This window comes from Microcebus murinus, chromosome 6 (genome assembly GCF_040939455.1).
Source record: "Microcebus murinus isolate Inina chromosome 6, M.murinus_Inina_mat1.0, whole genome shotgun sequence".
NCBI classification, from domain to species: Eukaryota; Metazoa; Chordata; class Mammalia; order Primates; family Cheirogaleidae; genus Microcebus; species Microcebus murinus.
The window spans coordinates 32,089,110-32,100,804 of NC_134109.1; positions in this window are offsets into that span (position 1 = coordinate 32,089,110).

Here is an 11,695-nt window from a genome sequence, read left to right on the forward strand (position 1 = left end):
TATCAGTTGGCCAATTAATTTCTTTCTATTTATAGTAGAGACGGGGTCTCGCTCTTGCTCAGGCTGGTTTTGAACTCCTGACCTTGAGCAATCCGCCCGCCTCGGCCTCCCAAGAGCTAGGATTACAGGCGTGAGCCACAGCGCCCGGCCAGCACTATTTTGATTATGGTATTTTTGTAATAAGTTTTAAAATCATAAAGTATTAGTCTTTCAACTTTGTACTTCTTTTTCAAAATTGTTTTAGCTATTCTTTTTTTTTTTTTTTTTTTGAGACAGAGTCTCGCTTTGTTGCACAGGCTAGAGTGAGTGCCATGGCGTCAGCCTAGCTCACAGCAACCTCAAACTCCTGGGCTCAAGCAATCCTGCTGCCTCAGCCTCCCGAGTAGCTGGGACTACAGGCATGCGCCACCACGCCCAGCTTATATATATATATATTAGTTGGCCAATTAATTTCTTTCTATTTATAGTAGAGACGGGGTCTTGCTCTTGCTCAGGCTGGTTTCGAACTCCTGACCTCGAGCAATCCGCCCGCCTCGGCCTCCCAGAGTGCTAGGATTACAGGCTTGAGCCACCGCGCCCGGCCTGTTTTAGCTATTCTTGATCCCTTACATTTCCATATGAAATTTTAGCATCAGCTCATCCTAAATTTCTGCAAAAAAGAAAAGGTCATCCTAATTTTGATAGAAATTGCATTGAATCTGTAGATCAATTTGGGGAGTATTGTCAACTTAAGAATATTAAATCTTTCAATCAATAAACAAAGGGGATATCTTTCCATTTATGTAGGTCTTCTTTCATTTCTTTGAACAATGTTGTATGGTTTTCAAAATGTAAGTCTTGCATTCTGTAGAAATTTTTAATCACAAATTTAATTTCTTTAGTAGATACTGGGCTATTAAAGTTGTCTATTATTTCTCCTTTCTATTTTTTGAAAATAAGCATTTGATGCTAGAAGTTTCCCTTTAAGAATTATATTAGCTGCATCAGACAAATTTTGATATGTTGTTTAAATTTTTATTAAATTCAAAATATTTTCTACTGCCTGTTGGGTTTTCTTTTTTTTTTTTTTAACACATGGATTATTTATTTAGAGATAGAGTCTCACTCCGTAGCCCTGAGTAGAGTGCTATGGTATTGGCCTATCTCACAGCAACCTCAAACTCCTGGTCTCAAGGGATCCTCCTGCCTCAGCCTCCTGAATAGCTGGGATTACAGATGTACACCATGATGCCAGGCTAATTTTTCTATTTTTAGTAGACACAGGGTCTCACTCTTGCTCAAGGTGGTCTCAAACTCCTGAGCTCAATCATCCCACCTTGGCCTCCCAGAGTGCTAGGATTACAGGCGTGAGCTACCATGCCCACCCTAAATCATGGATTGTTTACAATGGTGGTGTTAAATTCCAAATATTTGAAGATTTTCCCAGAAATCTTTCTGATATTTGTTTCACTTTAAATCTGCTGTAGTCAGAAAATATATTCTGATTTCCATCACTTTACATTTATTGAGACTGTTCTATGGCCCAGAATGTACTCCATCATGCTGAATGTTTCATGTGCATTTGAATAGAATGTGTATTATGCTGCTAAGTGGAGTGTATTATAAATATCAATTAAGTCAAGTCGTTCCATTTTCCTACTGTTTTTTTTGTTTACTTATGTTAAAATCTGTATAATTGTGCATTTGTCTATTTTCCCCTTCATTCCTTTAAGTTTTTGATATGTGTTTTTGAAGCTCTGTTATTAGGTATATTAGGATTCTTATGTCCTCTTGATGAGTTGACTCTTTTATCATTTTGAAACGTCCATCTTTACCCCTGGTAATATTTACTATTCTGAAGTTTACTTGGTCTGATATTACACTGGCCACTTCAGTGTTCTTTCCTTTTTTAAGCTTTCTTTTTAGTTAACAGCTCTATTGAGGCATAATTAACATATAAAGTGCACATATTTAGAGTATACAATTTGGTCAAAAGTTTTGACATATGTAGATATCCATGAAACCATCATCACAATCCAGTTTTCCTTTGATTTGTGTTCATATGTATGTCTTTTCCCATTGTTTCACTTTTAACCTGTCTGTGTCTTTGTATTTAAAGTGGGGTCCTTCCTTTGTTTTCAATCCATAAATGACGAATGTTGCCTGTTAATGGAATGTTTAGACACATTTAATGTAAATATTGATATGTTGGTTTCGAACTCCTGACCTCGAGCAATCCACCCTCTTCGGCCTCCCAGAGTGCTAGGATTACAGGAGTGAGCCACCATGCTGGGCTGTTATGTTTGGGATTAAATCTACCACCTTGCAACATATTTTCTACTTGTCCTATACCTGTTCATTTTCCTGCCTTCTTTTTGGTTAATTGAGTATTTTTATGATTCCACACTGTCTCTGCTATTGCCTTATTAGCTATGTGTTTTTGTTTCATTTTTTAAATGGTTGCTTTAGATTTTACACTATCCATCTTTAACTTACCACTGTCTACCTTCAAGTAATTTTATATCACATGTATAACGTTAGAACTTTGAGATAGTCTGCTTCCATTTTCTCCTGATCCTCAGTCTATAAATGACATCTACGCCATAGTAAATTGCTATTATTTTTGCCTTCAACAATAAATTTTCTTTTAAAGAGATTAAAAGATAAGAAAAATGTACATTATGTTTACTTATATTTTAAATATTTTACATGCTCTTTACTCCTTTGTGTAAATCCAAATATTCATCTGATATCATTTTCCTTCTGCTTAAAGAATTTCCTTTAACAGTCTATTTGTCTGGCAATAAATTCCTTCAATTCTTGCTTGTCCAGAAAGCTTTTATTTCACCTTCATTTTTAAAACATATTTTCACTTATGACTTATATTGTCATTGTTTTTCCTTCAGCACTATAAAAAATATCATTTCATTGTCTTCTGGCTTGCATAATTTCCATAAGAAATTTGCTTTAATTCATATTTTTTTCCATTATCTTTTTTATCTCTGGCTACCTTTTAATCTTTGGCTGATTTTAATATTTTACCACTAGTCTTTGGTTTTCCAAATAGTTTTTTGCCTCCCTCTCCTCCTTTGGGGGCTCCAATTACATGTATGCTAGACTTCTTGATATTGTCCTGCAGATCAGTGAGATTCCATCAATTTATAGTCTTTTTTAATCAATATGCATCACTTTGGATAATTTCTGTTGTTGTAATCTTTTCTTCTGCAGAATCTAAATGACTTTTAATCCCATCCAGTGTAATTTTTTATTTTAGACATTTTATCTCTAGAAGCCTAACTTGTGTTTTTTTGAAATACGCACTTTTCATTCCTCACTTCATTATGTTCATGTTTTCTTTCAGTTCTTGAGTATGTTTATAATAGCTGTTTTAATGTCTTTATCTATTAATCCTATCATCTCTGTTATTTCTGGGTATGTTTCTATGGCTTAATTTTTCTTTTCATTATGGGTCACATTTTCCTGCTCCTAAGTGTATTCATTAATTTTTTAATTTGATTCCAGATACTATGAATTTTACATTGTTGAGTGCTGGATTTTGTTTTATTCCTCTAAAGAGTGATAGACTCTTCCTGACAGGCAGTTAAGTTACATGCAGATTAGTTCAATCTTTTCAAAGCTTTTTTAAAAGCCCTTCTAGGGATGAAGCAAGTAGCCTTTATTCTATGGCTAATTTAACTCCATTTCAAAGACATATTATCTCTTCTGCAGTCTACAATAAAAACTCAACATCTGTTTAACAAGGAAAGTTTAGCCATTCTAGGTCTTTGTATGAGCTTTAGGAGTTATCCCATTTATAGCTCTCCAGTAATAGTTTTTTCCTCAGAAATTTTTTTTGCTTCACCTCATGGGGTTTTGTCCTAAGTGTGTGCAGACTGGTGTTCTCTCAAAGACTCTAGGGGATCCTTGTGCAGGTTTATGGAACTCTTCCTCTGTGTAGCTCCCTCTCTCTTGAATACTGTCCTACAATTTTAGCCTTCTCAGACTCCTCCAAACTCTGATCTCTGTCTCCTTAACTCAGTAAGATTACCAAGCTGTCCCTAGATTCCCCATCTGTGCTGCAGCCTGGAAATTGCCCCTGCACAGTAAGCTGAAGCAAACATATGGCTCACCTTCTTTGTTTCCCTTCTCTCTGGGATCAAAGTTCTGAATTGTCTGTTGTCCAATGTTTGAAAACAGTTCTTTCATATATTTTTTCCAGTTTTCTAATTGTTTATGGTTGAAGGGCAATTCTTACAACTGTTAATCCTTCATGGACAGATGCAAAACTTTCTATTATTTACCATACAAAAAACCCCTAACTTTATTTTATTTAAGAATGTTTGATACTTACCTCACTTACTGTTTTTGCCATATAGGTCTGTTTATTTTTTTTCCATAGTTAATTTCATGTAACATAAGATTATAATGAAATAAGATGTTTTTATGAACTCTGAGAATTAATAGAAATGGAACTCTAGGAATGTTTTTGGAACAAAATGGACATACCTGGAAGGACTGACCAGCTCAAACACAGGAAGAGGCAAGTCCAACTTCATGTTCTTTTCATCTAAGACATGGGATCAAGATACTGTATTTTATTTTTTGTTTAGTTTACCTTTTTTCTCTTGGTAGGGATCAAGATACTGTATTTTATTTTTTGTTTTTGTTTAGTTTAGCTTTTTTCTCTTGGTAGGCATCAAGATACTTGAGGAGCTATGTTACTGTCCTTTAGCTTTGGCAAACCCCGTTCTCCGCTCTACCACGGAGATAGCAGGGTACCAGTAAAGTGCATAGGTTTGGGGCTCAGAGAGACTGGGTTTGCAGCCCAGCTGGGAGCATGTTGGATTTGTCTAATTTGCAAAGACTGTGAGATCCTTGAAGGCAGGGCCCACATCCTGCTCATTTTTTGGCTTTCCCCTAGCTCTTAGCTCATCCAAATGGGATAAGTACAAAAAAGTTTCCATAAGTGAATTATATTTCATGAGTAAATCCTTGCCAAGGTGTTGATGACTGATGATATGTTGGTGATGACCTGTCCAGGTAGCATTTTACATTTTATTTTTTTAATTTTAATTTTTTTTATTTTGGCATATTATGGGGGGTACAGGTTTTAAGGTTTCAATAAATGCCCATTCCCCCCTCCCCCCACAAGTCTGAGTCTCCAGCATGACCATCCCCCAGATGGTGCACATCTCACTCATTATATATGTAGCATATTGGCATTTGAGACATATTTCCACCCCTTCTTGAAGTGACCAGTAGGGAAGGGATGAAACTGGTAAGCCAAGTTGTTTGGGCAAGCTCAACAACTACATAACACTTACCCATGGATTATTGGAAGTGACAGGGCCTACCTCTTCATCTTTGTTGTAAAGATGAAATGTGTTAGTGCATTAATTCAACATTATTTACTGAGTACACACTATGTATCAGGCACTGTTCTAGGTACCTAGGGTACAACAAAGAACAAAATCGACAAAAATCTCCATCTTCATAGATCTTATGTGCTAGTACAAGAAGACAGAGAATAAACATAATACATAAGTAATATATAGATATGCTGCATGGTATTGCGTGCCACATTAAAACATAGAGCAAGTAAGGAAATTAAGAATGTTGGATGCTGTAGACTGAATGTTTTTGTCTCCCCAAAATTCATATGTTGAGATCCTAACCCCCCAGGTGATGATATTGGGTGGTGGTGCCTTTGAGAGGTGATTAGGTCATGAGGACAGAGCACTCATGAATGGGATTATAGACTTCATAAGGAGGCCACAGAGAGCTCCCTTGACCCTCCACCATGTGAGGACACAGCAAGGCGATGTCCACCTATGAACCAGGAAGTAGGACCTCATCAGACACCAAATCTGTCAGTACCTTGGTCTTGGATTTCCCAGCCCCCAGAATGGTGAGAAATAAATATCTGTTGTTTATAAGCCACCTAGCATATGGGATTTTATTGTAGCAGCCTGAATGGACTAAGACAGGGCTCAATTTCAAATGGTGTAGTAATAGAAGATCTCAGTGAGAAGGTGAAACTTTAGTAAAGATGTAAGGAGGTGAAGGAGTAAGTCCCCGAGGTCCCTGAGGTAAGAGGCTTCTAACCAGGAGAAATAGCAAATGCAGAGGCCTTGAGGCAAGGGTGCAACTGGTGTTGTTCAAGGGATGAGGAAGCCCACGTAGCTGTAGATGAGTGAGGGAAGAGTGGTGCGAAGTGAGTTCAGAAGAGTAAAGACCTGGATTGTTCAGCATCTTGCAGCATCTTGCATTGTCTTGTAGGCTATCGGAAGGATTTTGGCTTTTCCTCTGAGTGAGATAAGGCTACTGGAGCATTTTGTGCAAGGGAATGACATGATCTGACTGATGTTTTAGCAGAATCTCCCTGGCTGCTGTATGGAGAATGAACAAGGAAGGAGGGGCAAGGTGAGGCACAAGGAGACCTGCCGGGGGCTGTTGCAATAATCCCATCCAGGGAAGCACATCCAGAGTGAGAGCAAAGTGCAGTGCCCAGCAGGTGCCTGATGCACGGACTCAGTCAGGACTGGCTTCGTGGGAGCCGAACACATGCACCCACTCATGCTGGCTCAAGTTAAAGTACTTGGGTCTAGGTGGTGTTAATAGGACAGAAGAGAATTTGGATTTGGGATCTGGCAAGTCTGCAAGTGAAACTCCCTCTCCGTAGGTTCAGCAGTTCTTATCTGCTCTCTCTGTGGACTGGTTGTATTTGCTTGAATAACACTGGAATGAAAAGGAGCTGTCTTCTCTAGTGTCCAAGGATGTGGTCCCCTCTCCTTTTGTCTGGTCTGACTTAGCACCATTAATTAGATAAAAGCAGTTTCTGATGGGCCCAAGTCTTAGTGTCTCAACAAGCCTTCTGTTCAGTGGCATTACTCACCAGATAAAAATGTTTCACCTTTATATCCATGCTTCACAGTTTTTAAAGCTGGAAAATATATTCTAGGAGGCCACGAAGCATTATGGTTAAGATGTGGTTCTGGAACCCAATGAATAGAGCTAGAATCCTAGTTCAACCACTTGGAAAAGTTATTTGATTTCATCAAATATGTTTATTTTAGTAATAAATCCATACACACACATAAAATCCAAAAGGGTATATAGATAAATTAATTATCTTCCCACCCCTGTCTCAAAAGTCATCAGTCCCCACAGTGGAGTTAACCATAATGATCAGTTTCTTACTTAACCTTTTAGAGCCTCCATTTTCTCTTCCATAATATAGGAACAATGACACTTGCTCAGCCTCTCACCCAAGATTTTTATAAAGACCAAATTAAATAGCAATGTTGAAGTGCTTGATTAGTAAATTGCAGAACCTTTACAAAGGGAAGGAGATAGTCTCTATGAGCAAGGGGCATGACTCCAACCTCCAGACTGGCTGGAGCATGTCACACCTTTAAATGACCAGAGTCCATCAGTATGTCCTCATTGATCCCAGGTCTGGATTTTGTTTAAATAAAGCAAACTGGTTCGTGGAGTCACCCATAATTTTTGTTTTTTGTTTGTATTTTTATTTTTTGTTTTTATTTTTATTTTTATTTTTGCACATGCCTGTAGTCCCAGCTACTCGGGAGGCAGCAGTGTTGCTTGAGCCCAGGAGTGTGAGGTTGCTGCGAGCTAGGCTGATGCCAGCACCCATAATTTTTGAACTGTCAAAATCCTATCTGTCTTTCAAATCCCAACTTGGGTGTCACCTGTTCTAAGAGGCTTCCCCTGGTTCCTTTCCCTATGTGGATTCTTTCCCACCCCAGATGTGTTCTAGGCCTCTTCAAAACCTGTAGAATCTCCTGTTTAGATCTCTCTGTGCTTTGGGAGTCCTCGTCCTTGTTTGCTGACATGTTGTAAGGCAGCCTGTGTAATGGACTAAACAAAGCTTGGATTCTAGCTTCACTATCCACTGGCTGTGTGAACTGGGCAAGTGATTACACCTCTCTAATCCACAGTTTTCTCATCCACAAATTTTGGTTAATAATTTTTACTCTAAGGTGACAGTTCTTAAAATTTCTAGTCTCAGGACCCCTTTATTCTCTGAACAATTGAGGAACACAGAGTTTTAGTTTATGCAAGTTATAGCTATAATTTTTTTTTTTTTTTTTGAGACAGAGTCTCGCTTTCTTGCCTAGGCTAGAGTGAGTGCCGTGGCGTCAGCCTAGCTCACAGCAACCTCAAACTCCTGGGCTCAAGCGATCCTGCTGCCTCAGCCTCCCGAGTAGCTGGGACTACAGGCACGAGCCACTATGCCCGGCTGATTTTTATATTATATATATTTGTTGGCCAATTAATTTCTTTCTATTTTTATGGTAGAGACGGGGTCTCGCTCAGGCTGGTTTTGAACTCCTGACCTTGAGCAATCCGCCCGCCTCGGCCTCCCAGAGTGCTAGGATTACAGGCGTGAGCCACCGTGCCCGGCCTATAATTTTATTTATCCATATATTTACTATATTAGAAAGTAAAACTGAGAAATTAACACATATTTATTTGTTTAAAAATAATAGCAAACCCATTACATGTTAACATAGTTATTTTTAATTTTAAAAATGTTATTTATATTTTCTCAAACAAAAATATTTAGTGAGAAGAGTGATGTTCTTTTATAGTTTTATAAATTTCTTTAATAAACAATAGCTGGATTCTCACATTTGTTCTCCATTTCAATCTGTTGTGACATGTACTTTGGGTTGAAGTATATGAAGAAAATCTAACCTCATACAAATTTGTCATTGAAAAAGGGAGGAGTATTTTTGTAGACTTTTCAAATTATTGTAGATATTCTTTTTTGACACTATACCAAAATCAAGTGGTAGTTTCTTAGAAGTCAGTTGCCATGTGAAATCTGAAAATATGTCAAGAAACTTTCCATACTCTGTTACAATATAATCCATGGGTCTATCTTGCACTTTAAGTGGATCTTTCACCCACACATGACTTTGTAACTTTGTGCATTAGCCATTTGGAAATATCTTCCAAAAGTTGACATATTTCATTATCAACCTAGAAAACTCACATGGCTAATATCACCGCCAATCTCGTTAGAAGTCTGTAAGTACCAGGAAGCTGTCAAGCTCACAGTAGCGGATATAAGTTCCCCCAAATTCCAATTTTCATTTGAAAACTTAAATTTTATCATTGGCAACAAACACTATCGGTTGTTTTCCTGGAAGTGGCAACCTCACTTTGTTTACTTTTGAGAAAATGTCTATCAGGTATCCAAATCTGAATAACCATGGTTTCTCTGTCAGGCATTCTTTCAAGTAAAAATGATTTCCATGAAAAAAGTGGCTAATTCAGCTCGCAACCCACACGATCGTGCAAATACTTTTCCTTGAGACAACTATTCTACTTGGGATATGATGGAAGTGCTCTCTGGGTACTTCCCATTTTGTCATACAGAAAAGTAAACAAAATGTACTCAGATCGAGATTTAATAAGATTTATAATTTTTTACTGCTTTGTCAAGAACATTCTTAAGCGAAACTGAAAACTTTTCTGCAAATGTGTAGTGGGGAAGACAGTGTAGCGCTGCTGTCTTGATCTGTGCTGAGTCACCAGCAGCCTTACCCACCGTCTTCGTCTGTTTCGTGATGCTACAACAGAATACTTGCAGACAGGGTAATTTATAAAGAAAAGAAATTTATTTCTTACAGTTCTGGAGGCTGGGAAGTCCAAGGCTGACGGGTCATATCTGGTGAGGACCTTTTTGCTGTGTCATCTCATGAGGCAAGGCAGAACGGCAAGAGACAGAGGAAGGGGACCAGACCCATCCTTTCTTCAGGCGCCCACTCCCATGATAACTAACCCACTCTCACCATAAAGGCATTAGTCTGCCCTCATGACCTAACCACCTTTCAAAGGTCCCGCCTCTCAATACCATCACAATGGCTTAAATTTTGACATGAGTTTTGGAAGGGACATTCAACCTGTAGCACCTACCATTGCTTTTGCACCATCATGCAAATGTCAACATGATGAAAAAGTCAAATAAACCTTAGCATTATAATGAAAATAGTTTTGACTTGGTGGATCCCCTGAAAGGATCTTGGGGACCCCTAGAGTTGCTAATCCATACTTTGAGAATCAGTGCTATAGAGATGTGAGAATTAGATAAAATTATATACATAAAGCAATTTGCTTGGCACCTAGAACATTCTAAGTGCTTAATAAATTCTAGAAACTCTATTATTCATTGAGAGACATGTTTTATCTCTCAATGACCTCTGTGTCCTCATTCTATGTTGCCCAGACTGCCTTTGTAGAATGAACTTCACTGGATTATACTTATCTATGAGCTTCTCAAGGGCTTATATCCATAACCCAGAGGGCTGCCTAGTGTCCAGCTCATTTAAATGAATAAATGAGCTAGTCAAGACAATTGTGCCAATTTCCATCTTATAGATAAAAACTGTTTAACGTCTGAGACCAAGTGACTTTTCGGCTTGCGTCCGACCTGTACTTACAAGGTCAATGCTGTGTGTTGGGGTGAGGGAGGGTTAGGCACCAAAGGTAAGGGTTATTGATTCTTTCAATCCACGGACATTATATATCATCTTTCCATTTATTTAAGTCTTTAATTTCTCTCAACAATGTGCTATAGCTTTTAGCAGATCTTGGATGTCTTTAATCTAAATTATTCCTATGTATTTTATGTTATTTTCAAGGGGTTGAAAGAATCAACACTGTAAACATGTCTATGTTCCTCTGATTCAGTACAATGGATTCAATGCAATCCTAGTCAAAATCCCATTAAGACAAGCTGATTCTAAAATTTACACAGCTAGCCATGGTGGTTCACTCCTATAATCCCAGCACTTTGGGAGGGTGAGGTGGGAGGATCGCTTGAGACCAGATTGGAGACCAGTCTGGGCAACATAGTGAGAATCCATCTCTACAAAAAAAAAAAAAAAAATTAGCCAGTGTAGGGGTGCACACCTCTGGTTCCAGCTACTCAGGAGGGTGAGGCAAGAGGATGAGCTTGAGCCCAGGAGTTCGAGGTAACAGTGAGCTGTGACTGTGTACTGCAGTCCAGTTTGGGTGACAGAGTGAGACCCCATCTAAAAAAAATTATATAGAAATGCAAAGGATCTAGAATAGCTAAAATAATCTTGAAAAAAGAAAAGTAGTAGGAGCACACTACCCGATTTGAAGACTTTCAATAAAACGATGCTAACCAAGACAGTGTGGTCTTGGCAAAGGATAAATGGTGACACCAATGGGATGGAGAGTCAAAAACAATCACATGAAATATAATCCATTGAAAATTAGTTCAAAAATTTTTTACACACCTATACATAAAATCCAAAACTCTAAAGCTTCTAAAGGAAAACACAGAGAATATCTTCACAAGTGTGGAGTAGGCCCAGTTTTTAAGGCAGGCCACAGAAAGCAGTAAGTATAAAAGTAAACTTCCCTCTCCTCCTAGGTGGGTCCTGAGACTCCCTCTGTAGCTAGCAGCCTCTTCTGCACTTGGGGGCTACACTCTCCTCCGATGCCCACGCAAAGCCCCCAGCCCTGCACTCCTGTCACCATCCCTGCACTCCCTGTCACCATGCATTCCCCCAAACCAAGGGTCTTTGGATGGCAATTTGCATGACTTGTTGCCATGATTTATTCAACATTTCCCTTTGAAGTATCTCTGTTTTTTTCTTTTTCTTTTTTTTTTTTGAGACAGGTCTCACACTGCTCACTCTGTTGCCCAGGCTGG